Source organism: Epinephelus lanceolatus, chromosome 8 (genome assembly GCF_041903045.1).
Source record: "Epinephelus lanceolatus isolate andai-2023 chromosome 8, ASM4190304v1, whole genome shotgun sequence".
NCBI lineage: Eukaryota > Metazoa > Chordata > Actinopteri > Perciformes > Serranidae > Epinephelus > Epinephelus lanceolatus.
Genome location: NC_135741.1, coordinates 5,681,375 through 5,693,126, shown reverse-complemented (window position 1 = coordinate 5,693,126; position 11,752 = coordinate 5,681,375). Strand labels below are relative to the sequence as shown.

Sequence of the window (11,752 nt, the reverse complement as noted above, 5' to 3'; positions counted from 1 at the left end):
TAAAATAGAGACAGGATGAAAAGAAGGCGTCTTGTACAGTAATGATTCGAGGCTTCATACTGTGGGATCACTCTCACACACCTTTTAATGAACCCAATGAACAGACAAAGTACAGATACAAGAGAGAGTCAGATACAATGATGTCCATTTTAACAGCTGTTTAATCAGGGAAAATACCCTCAGTGATGTGCATATGTGTTACCATGGTTACATGTATTCATTAACATAAATAGGTTATATACGAGGCTTTTATCAAGATCAATCATGAGACTGCGGACAGAAACAAACCGCAGCAGAGTCCCTTTGTAAGTAGGGCTGGGTTAAACGATTATTTTTGCAATAGATAAATCTAGAAAATAGTTTTTCGATGCATCGATTAATCTAACGATTCATTTTTAAATCCGATTCGATTCGATTTCGATTCGATTATCGATTATCTCCCCATAATTTGACCTATATAGCAATTAATGCTAATTTATTTCCATGAATAAAACACAAATTTCTTCTTTCCAATATATTTTTATTATCAAGTTCAAAAATGAATTGTATTGAACAATACAACAATAAAGTGCACACAGTTGTAGTGCAATGGAATCCTATAATAAAAAAATAATAAAATAAAACTTTCTTTCAATAAATAAAACTGCACAAAAAAACAATCTGAACCAAAATCTTATCAACATAAAATAAATAAAAAATAACAGCAGCGGTGACAGCTGCAATTTACAAAACAACACAATGTGTGATAGCAGCAACTTAGCCTAATCATTTAAATCTGTGAAATAAATAACAAATAAATTCAAGTATTAGGCCTATTACAGTTAAGTGAACAGTAGTTTAACTTTTAGTTGTTACTGGAGCTCCCAAGACTTTACAAAGAATAATAAAATAAATAAAAATTTCTTTCAATAAATAAAACTGTTGTGCAAAAAACACAATCTGAATCAAAATATAAACATAAAATAAATAAAAAATAACAGCAGTTGTGTGTGTGTGTGTGTGTGTTCCTGCAAGAGCACTTGTGCTGCTCTGCTGCTCTCCTTTATCTTTCCCTCTTTCTTTCCACCACCACTCTCACTCCGTGCGTGTGTGTCTGCTCTGGTGTGTGTGTGTCTGTGTTGTAGTCATGTATTGGAGTGGAGGAATGTTAGCATCTCAACATGCTCAGCTGTCAGGCTTGCCCTTTTTTTGTTGACAATATGTCCAGCCACTGAAAAAAGCCTTTCAGATGGCGTGGATGTTGCTGGTACAGCTAAGTAGGATTTTGCTAAAGCAGCCAGTGTGGGGAATCTTGCTTCATTAGCCCTCCATCATTGAAGGGGGTCACTGTCCCTTGGGATGGGGTTTTCCCCAAAATACATCAGTGCTTCCTTCTTCACTGTGTCCTCATCATCCTGGTGGTCTGGTGCCTCATTGCTGTCTTCGTCCTCAGAATCCGAGCCCAACAAAGTGTCCAACACATACCTCCTCTTTGGTGGTGGAGTCGCTGAGGCTTCCCCCTCCTGCTGCCCCACTGCTGCCTGCTGGAGTGCTCTCTGCTCCCTTTTCAGGTCAAGTGCAACACTCTGAACTTTTGCTTGGAGTTTCAGAGCATCCTCTTGAGAAAGGAACTTCAATTTTCTGAAACGTGGATCAAGGGCTGCAGCAAGGAGTGACACATTTTTTCCATCCTCTTGAAATGCAGATACCAGCGGGTGCCACCTTGAAAGAATTTCCTCTTCTGCATGGCTCTGGAAAAGGTTCACGGCAGCAGAATCAAAGGATCTGTTGCGGGTGGATTTCAGTAGACCTTTCAGCAGGGGTGGGAGAACAGAAGCTGTAACATATGATTGCCCACTTAGGAAAACAGTTGCTTGCTCATAAGGCTGGAGCACCTCCTTCAGCTCACTCGGAAGAACCCACTGATCATTTTTCAGATCCAGGTAATGTTTCCCACGGTGTGTGACTTCTGGGTCTGACAGTGTGGCAACCACTGGCCACCGCTGTTCTAATAAACGTTCAACCATGTAGTATGAACTGTTCCATCTGACAGCTACATCCTGGATCAGTTTATGCTTTGTTGTTGTTTCTGCTTGAGTTTAGTGCTAGCTGGCTCACTTTTCTTGATGTGCTTCACAAGGCCACGTGCTGCTGATAGTGTTCTATCAATCGTGGGGTCCTTCATTGCATGGTTTACAACCAGCTGCAACGTGTGCCCAGCACACCGGTAGGATGCAACTCCAAACTTCTCTTCAAGGATGCGGAGAGCTGCGACCACATTACTTGCATTATCATGCACAATTGCAAGAACGTTGTTTAATGAAATGTGGAATTTTTCTGCCACCTTCTCCACCCAGGAGGCAATATTTTCTGCCGTGTGCCGCTCGTCAACTGGCAGAGTTGTCAGGTTGCAGGAGACAAGATTCCATTTCTCGTCGATGAAGTGACACGTTACTCCCAAGTATGCCTCTGTGACCATACTGGTCCAGGCATCGGTGGTTAGGGAGATTTTCGAATTCACCGCCTTTAATTTGTTCCGTAGTTTCTCCACTGATGTTTCATACTTTTCCTCCATCATACTAGTGAAGTGGCGCCTGGACGGCAGACTGTAACCTTGATTAAAAGTGGTGAGCATTTCTTTAAATCCCTCGCCCTCAATGATAGCAAGAGGCCTCATGTCCTTTACAATCATCGAAAGGATGCTCTCAGTAAGTGCAGCAGCCTCCTGGGGGGTGCAGGGGGTGTGTTTTTTTTTCGTCTGATAGTAGTCCTCCAAACTTTTCTGCTTATCCCTGTCCCTGAAAACATAAATCACAAACACAGTGCACAGGTTAATAAAAATATATATTTCTAAATGATCTACCCATATCAATAAAGTATAATAATAATAATAATAATAATAATAATACATTAACTTAAAAGTTGAAAGTTAGAAAACAACAATGAATGTTGTATTTAAAAAAAAAGACAGACAAAGAAATTAAAAAAAACTAACTTTAGCGTGTATTTGAGGAGTGTGTGTCTGTGTCAGTTAAAAAAAAAAGTGTGTCAGCAAGAGGCGAGTGTGTGAGGGGTGTGTGTGTGTGTGTGTGTGTTTAAGTGGGCACATGTTCTGTGTGTGCGAGGCTGGAGCACAAGTTACGTGGTGCGGTTTGGATGAATGCACAAGTCACGTGGTGCGGTTTGGATGAATGACGGGGTTAATCATTGCAAACAAGGAAAGAAAAAAAAGTTGAAAACTTACGGTGTCTTCTCCTCCACACAAGCAGCTCCCGGGTGCCTCCTCTTAAGGTGCTGGTGCATCGCGGTAGTGCTTTTATGGTATGCCATCTCTATTTTGCACAGGTCACAGACCACCGAATCGTTACCTTTAGGTGTAAAGTACTCCCATACTTTTGACATCCTATTACGAGATCTTTTCTTCTCCCCCGACTCGCTGCTACTCGATGCCGCGGCCGCCGCCATTTTTTGATTCTGAGTGATGACGCATCGACGTGCAGTTTTTGCGTCGACGTATTTTTTGCGTCGACGCGTCGTCCCAGCCCTATTTGTAAGCAGATTGAGACCCCCGTTTTCAATCAGTCTCAGGCTGCTGTCACACTCAGAGTCGTCTCCTTTGGTCCGAATCAGGGACTCATGTTGTTCCACAGTTGTTTAATTGCCTAGAGTTGGTTCGTGTTCTCACGGCAGCATTTACAAGCGGACCAGATCAAATGCCTTGTGTGAGAAAGCTGCTCTTGATTGGTCAGAATTTCCATGTGGGAAAAATCCAGGAAGTAAAGCAAACGTTGAAGAAGAGTACACTTGCAAGATAAATGTGACACTTTCTAATGTCACAATGGAGGGACAACTACGCAGGTTGATTTTAGCGCTGCTCATCGTGGACTATATTGCTGTCATTGTTCATTTTAGTCAAACCATACAGTTTGAAAACGAGGCGCGGCTCCAACTAGAAAACAATGTTTTGATGCATTGGATGTGCTGAATGTGCATATTAAGGCAGTACAGGAGGAGGTGCACATTAATAATCCTCCAGGACTGTAACATGCTCATGTTTAACCCAAACAATGTGTCATGTGACTGCAGTTGCTTCACATCCAGGTCGGAACACCTTCTCACCACAAACCAACCGCACCAGAGTTCGTTTGTAACCGGACTGAGACCACCTCTTCAAGAAGGTCTTGGTCTGGTTGTTTTGGTGCACACCTGAGTGTGATTGCTGTGTTCACACCTGCCCAAACGAACTGTACTAACCGTGCCAATGGACCTGAGTTTGTTTTAAAAAACCAAACAGGTTAGATGTGAAAGTATTTGACGACTTGGGTTGTTGCCTGTAAGACTGGTGCGTCTGTTTTATACCATACCTTTGCAGAAGGCTCCTCTCTGCGTCTGTCTCTGACTCTTTTCATATGATTTGTTAAGAAAAAAGAGTTTCTTTGAGAGTTTATCACCATCATCTGTTAAGGAATACGGTTAATTTCTCAGTATGGTCTCCTCTTCCTCGGCCAGTCCCGGACCAGCAGCTCTCTAACCTCTCACGCTGCCTCTCTTTTAGTATGAAAGCCTTTAAAGTGCATTTGTCTGATTGTAACGAGGCAGTGTTGCATAAAGCTGACAAGACACGGAGCAACTGGTCTGTTTACAGCAGTGACCGTACTAATTGAAAAGATCCCATAAACTCTGAGCAGAATAGGCACTAAAACTCTTTGGTGAATTACAGCTCTGCGCTTCACTGCCCTCAATAAACCAATCAGACGTCGTGTTTCCACATCGCGGCAGAACGGGGCTTATCTGAGCCGGGGTCAATCCAAAATGTCTGTGGAACAAGATATAGAGCCTAGTCTGTTAATCTGAAGCTATCGCTGCACTCACAAACCACCTCAGCAGCAGTCAGAGCTGCAGTGGGTTTTGGGTCCTGGCACTGTTTGGCCCTGGTGTGGAGATTAACATGATTTGGCAAATGGGTGAGGCTGCATGAAGAGCCCTGATAGGCCCTGCAATGAAGACAAGAGGCTGTGTTACAGAAAGCTGCCTGACTCTGAAAAACGTGTCTGATCCTATCATGAAAACTTTATTCACAGACTGAATCTGAAATTTCAAATCATCTTAGACTTGAGTGACATGCTACAGTTTTATCTCATGACATGAAAAGTAATCCTCCTCCTGCAGCTCTTCTCTCTCTGCCCTAAGCCCCTCCCACCAGATGACCATGGCCATATGTTGGTGCTTCACACAGTAACCCAGTGTTTCCCTTAGATTAATTTATACAATCTTATTTCATTGTACAGTTGCAAACAACACATTCGCTCATGTTCCTCCTTGGCCTGCTCTCTCGTTCTCTGTTTGACACCCCACAAACAACACAACAGTAAGCTAGCTAGCCACCCCACAGTCCCTCCTTATTGCTCCCCGCTGCAGTGGACTGCTTCACCAGGAGGGGAGTGTGCAGCAGCTCGGGAGACGGACCTTCAGTTGGTGGCTGTCGCAACTTGAAATTAGTCAGCGCAAACCCCCCAGTGCTGATGTTGCAGCCAGTGACAACACAGGGTCTAACCTGTGTAACAGCAGCAACAGAAAGTTTGCTGATCTAGAAGGGAGTCAGGGCGGGTTGAGTTTGGTTGCAGTGGCTGCTGACTCAGTCGCAGTCTCCAGAGCTGCTACCCACTCTCCTCCTGGCAAGGTGGGCTCTGGCTAACGTTAGCTACATAAACATGAACTTGAAGCTGCAGCTATGACCCTTGGGGTCTTGTTAAGCAGGATTCAAACTTGTGCTTCAGATCTATGCTGTAGCCTACACATGTGGCCTGTGTTGTTGTGAGCAATACTACTTGTGGTGGGTGTGTCTGTGTCACTCTGCAGTTACCTCCAAAACACTTGTGGGCGGCGGAAGTTTCTGTGAAGTGCTGTAAAGTTAGTTGATTCAAAACACTCATTAAACGTGGCTACATAGCGACAATATCAAACGCAAGAACATAAATCAGCTTCACTATAACTCGCAGCATTCACAGACAAACACTTGTCTTTATCTGGACACATTTTCCCCACAAATACAACATGCTAATGTTATTAGCACAAGCCTATGGCATTTTACATTGTATAAATTAGCCTAGAGGCTAGCGGACTTTTCCTCTTCTCATATGAAGCCAGGGACAACAGCAACATGTAACAAAGGTAACGTTACAAAATTCAGCTCCATTACAACTCACAAGGTTCACCGACAAAACAACTGTCTTATACTAAACACATTTTATGAATACTGTACAACATGCTAACATTATTAGCACAAGCCCATGGCATTTTACATTGTATAAATTAGCCTAGCGACAAGTGGAAATTCCCTCTGCTCATATGAAGCCAGGATAAATCACACACAAGACATGCTATTTTGTGGAGGCTTTAATTGTCTTCACAATTTATTGTTTCTCAGCTGTTAAATAAAAGTAAATAAAAGCTTTGTTTCCACTGAGGGAAATGGTTTCAGCTGACAGAAACAGACAGGAGGTCTGTGTCGCCGCGTTGCCTAGTTACATTTCTGGGGAGGTGCATGTAGTACCTATGCTGTAGGAAGCTGTTAGCATCATTTTCTATCCATCTCTGACATGCTTCACACTTTTTAATTGATTTATTATCAGACTCTCTTTAGCCACTTTTCCACGTACAAAAAACCCGCTAACACCAACTAACATCTGGCTTTGTAATGTAATGGGAGAGGTTACAATTGGCATCCATATGCGAGTCAAATGACTCTGTAATAGTCACAGGTATTTATTGGTTCTGACTCCAGTTGGCATTGATGGAAACACAGCACCCATGTGAACGCACCAATTTTAGTCCCTTGACGAGAGAGATGCAATGACATGCCACCACAAAATATTGTCCATCTCCACCCAAGCAGTGCCCAAACATTGTTCTTAATTAGTTTGCACCAAGTTTTAAAGAGACTTAATAAGTTGACAGATATAAATAAAGTAACCACCGTAACATTTTCACTGGCCCACATGCTACATTTTTTCCAGCTGGCCGTGACATCAAACCTGACACACTAGTAAAAAAACATAAATAAAAGAAAAATAAATAAATAAAATCAGGAAGGCATGCTGCAGAGCTGTGTGCATGGCTCTAGTCTATTAGCAATGGGAGAGGAGTCTATTATGTTTATTTATATATATATATATATTATTTTTAGTGGGTTTTCTCGCATTTGAAAAACCTGCATACACGAGCTAATTTTGATAGAAAAGGGGGTATTTGAGACCCTCTTTGCTGATAAATCCATCTTCTTTTTTTGGGTTGCTTTGCAGTGTTGACAGTTCTTTTTAAAGCCTGAGAACAGAACCAAGAGGAGGTGCAGGAGTCCCTCTCAGACCACTTGAAAATGCTTTGAGTTAATTTTGGGATTTTTGCACAGTGAATCCAAAAGAAACTGCCTACCCCTGTTTTAAGATAGTATACTATTGTTTTTGAGCTCCGTGCCCCCTGAGTCAGCACTAAGCTCTAACTAAACTGTGATTTCAAAAACAGTTTAGCCTTAATTTCCTCTCCGTTTCACACCAGGAAGCTTCTCATTGGATAGCAGCTATTTAGAACATCTGTACACCCACATACTTCAAACATTTAAATGGTCTGAACAACAGAGACTAAAATGACTCCCCCAGATGGTTTTTAACGCCTCAGTGCTGTTTAATTCAAAGCTGGAAGTGTCTCAGTTTTTGTTTTACGGCATATATTAAAAACACACAGATTTGTCTGAATATTTTTTTCTGATAAATGACGCCCATTATGAGTTTGAGACTAAGGGGAGCTAATTAGGGATCCCAGATCATCACGGCTCCGACTCTGACACACTTTAGAAAAAACAGAGCAGAGTTTCTGCATTGTAGAGAAAAAGCTGTCACATTCTTACCACAACTGTAGAATTAAAAGTTTTATGCAAAGTTTTCCACAAAGCCCAAACAACCCTAAAATGAATATACAAGCTTGTAGTTGTTTAGAAAGTTCCTAATCACTCCTGCCAGCGGTAGATCCCCCCTCAGACTAAACATATCTCTGGACTGTAAAAGCGTCAATACATTTGAAGAGAGGAAAACAAAAACAAATTGTTACACAACTGAAAGAAATGTCCGAAATATTTACCAAAATCTGCATAAGACATAAAGATACTGTGGTTACCAGGCAACACTTCTAACAGCTCCTAATTCACCACACGCTAAGTCAACACATTCTTATTCCCAATTCTTCAAATACAGCATCTTGGTCGGTGGCCCAAAGCTTCAAACTATGATCCTCTAGGTACCTCCCAAGCATCCGTTTTGGATGCTCAGGGATGTCACGTCAATTTCTCCTCATTACAAGCATAATGTCTTTTCAAAATAAACTCTTACATTCATAGGAAATGTAGATTCCGTCACCAAAATGACTGAGTTTTGGCAACCACACTACTTGTCTTGATTTAGATAAAAGATCACGGTTTGGGTTAAAATAATGTTTGTTACGTACATTTAAGTAAGTTAACGGCTATTTCACGAGAGGTGTGTGACTTATGACATGTGACATATGTGAGGTATGTTACGTGTCATGTTGCATTAGTTAAAAGAAAACCCAGCTTTGACTTTTGGTTTCTTATGGGACACAAACACCAATCTCCTGGGTGAAAGTTCTGTGTTTGTTTGACCCAACCACCACCCAGCCCCTCCACCCTACCTGGACTATCACGATCTATATACTACCTCACTGCTGCAGATGCGTTTACACTAGAGTCAGTTGAAAGCCCCGTACGTCTCATACGCACACCAAACAGTGGCTTTTGTGTCAGATCCAGAGTCTCACTGCCACTGAACAAGCTGATGTATTTGAAGCCCTGGGAATGAGGATGGGCTGCCTCAGTGTGGTGGACCGCCAAACCATGTTAATGACCCCCAACAATTGTAATTTGGGTATTCATCAATTCATTTGGGAATATGTACCCACAGGAGCCATTTAAGAGACAGAGCTTCTGCCAGTGATGTAAGGTCATCATTAGGTGACACAGTCAAGATGTTTTTCAAGCAAATGGTAAATGGACAGAACCTGTATAGCGCTTTCTAGTCTTCTGACCGCATCACATTCACCCATTCACACACACAGTCACATACTGGTGGCTGAGGTTACCATACAAGGTGCCATCTGCAACTCAGCCATCGGGAGCAATTTGGGGTTCAGTATCTTGCCCTCGATATGCGGACTGGAGGAGCCAGGAATCGACGACCCGCTCTACCTCTGAGCCACAGCCGTGCCCCTGGACAGGAGCCTTGGTCTATGATCACACCAAATATACCTTTAATCAATGACCTTTTCCCCAAGAAAAACGCATAATTATTTTCTTTTATTAATTGATTATTTGTCTGAGAACCATCATTAACAAAATTAACAGAAACCTACTTTGGGAAAGTCACTATAAACTGTTGCTAGTGAAGCACTCCACACAAGATATTCAGCTTCATACTTGCATTTGGCCTTGTCGTCTGTTAGTCACTCACTCTACAGCAGGAAATGGCACTTCAAAATAAAAGCTCCGTGCTGGAAATTTACTGTACTTCAAAATAAAGTGTGTTTTTTTACAAACTTGACACCTTTGCGAGTCACTTGTGGTCCATTCAGAATGGACCTGCAACTCACTTTTGGACCATGACCCACCAGTTGGGAACCGCTGCTCTAAAGTAGCTGCAAGATGCAGATCATGCAGAGCGTACAAATTACCATATCGTAATTAAAAAAATAAATAAAAACACTTGTAGTAACAGATGTGCACAAATGATCAAAAGCAATACCTCCATTACCTTCCAGGCTCTGTACAGACTGTTTATAGACATAGGACCAAATATCAGAACCATATATTATACTTCACAAAGCAGCTGCATATGTTTGACTCCTCTGGCGGCTTGTTTGAGCAGGAAAATTGGTCAATTTTGATCCTAACTTACTTTTACTGGGTCTAAACAATTGGTGCAGTCATTAGAAAGCTGTGAAAACGTTATTGTTATTCATTCAGCACCATTAGCCTCTGTCTGACAATACATTTTGCAGCTTTTTCTGAAAAGCAGAAACATGTTTCTGGGGTCATTTTCCAAGATTAATGAGTTTCTGCTTCTGCACTGGACTGTTAAATTTGAACACCTCAACATTTTAACCTCGGAGGTAAAATGCGTCATCGCTGCCCGATCAGACCTGTTGTGTTTAAGATATGTTTGAATAAAACTTTGGCCATTAATTATAGCGCCCTCATCAGAGCAGGGAGTGAAAATTCACTGTGTCCTCCTGAGAGTCGCCGCTTTCTTCTTTCAGCTTCACCTTAACTCACACTCTGTCGTTGTATCGCTCACAAGCTGCACATTCCCTGACAAATGAGGGTCATTATGAGTTTGAGAGCGCAGGGAGCTAATTAGAGGTCTCAGATCAGTGCCGCCGCTGCTGTGATACACGCTGGTGAATACAGACAGGCTCCGAGCTTCAGAGCGACTCTTAAAACATCTGCACCAGTCCACCGCCGTCTCTAAAATAATGATTTTTTATATCTTGAATTGCTTGGTAACTGTCAGTGGAGAGTGACAGAAAACATGGGAGTCGCATAATGAAGGTGCTGGATTCAAACCAACAACTCTGTGCCTCCATGGTACAGTTAGAGTCTGTTAAAACTCCCTGCACACAAATGTCCCTCACATGGAGTGTCCAAAAATATCATTTCATAATGAAAAGAAAGTGTGTCTGGCCTATTTATGCAAATAAAGCAGTAATGTAGAGTCTTAAATAAATGGATTTTTGAAAGGAAAAAAAAAAAACAGCCTTGGATAATTTTTTCCAACTAAATTACATTTATTCGGCAGACACTTCTGTCCAAAGCACATTATGGTGAGTGCATTTAACCTCCACAGGAACAAGAGCTAAATGCCATCAAACTTTCAACAGCATCTCTCCCAAACAAACAACTCCATACTTGTCATATTTTGACGCTTGGGCAGAATCCTTTTGCATTGTATGTTGATGTAGAGGGGGCTGCCAGCTGGGTTCAGTGGAGCAAAACTACTTGGTTAGGGTCAGGAAAAGATCGTGGTTGACACGCCTAAAGTAACTCAACGCTGACATTAAGTTTCACATGGGACATGAACACCGGCCTCCTGGGTCAAAGTCCTGTACTTGTTGGACCCATCCACCAGCCTGGTCTCACTCCCATCTCTTCACAACAGCTGACCAAATCTTGGTCAGCGGCCCTCTGCGTTGGACATCGACACACAGAGGCTCCCTTAGCAGCAGTATGAGATGAACCTGGCTGCAGCAGTTTTTGAGGCTATGGGCAACTGCCATAAGAGAAAAAGTCTGCATAGGGTGGATGGGTCAAAGCAACTAGTGTGCTAGTATGACAAACACACTTAAGCCTTGTTTCCACCAAACACTTTTGGTATGGTACCTTTGGAACCAAAAGTAACCCTGCAGACATGGTATCTACACCTTAGGTCTGTTTAACGTTTCCACTGCAAACAGTACTCTTAAATGTGGGCGGAGTTATTACCACTCACTGCTCTGTCAACCATCCACTGCATTTCCTCTTCACTTGCGACACAGAGAGAAGCCTCACCTCATTTATCATCCACAGAACGAGGCTGCACGCTGACATTTTCAGTGAGAGTCTCTCTCAATGGATATTTAACAATAGCAGGTTTGTGCATTGAGTCCTTCTCAGGCAAGCTCAGTCGGCCGGAGCCCACAGGAACAATGTTCCACTATGCTTATTTTTTCTCCA

General features: G+C 42.3%; 1 pseudogene across 1 annotated transcript; it reads right to left on the bottom strand.

Annotated features, from left to right (window-relative positions):
- Positions 1-983: 983 nt before the first annotated feature.
- LOC144464209 (E3 SUMO-protein ligase ZBED1-like) lies at positions 984-3,444 on the bottom strand (annotated as a pseudogene). The gene is made up of 2 exons (XR_013491979.1): positions 3,224-3,444; positions 984-2,777 (listed from the first exon to the last, which is right to left on the bottom strand). The product of XR_013491979.1 is annotated as an E3 SUMO-protein ligase ZBED1-like (transcript).
- Between the last annotated feature and the right edge of the window lie 8,308 nt (positions 3,445-11,752).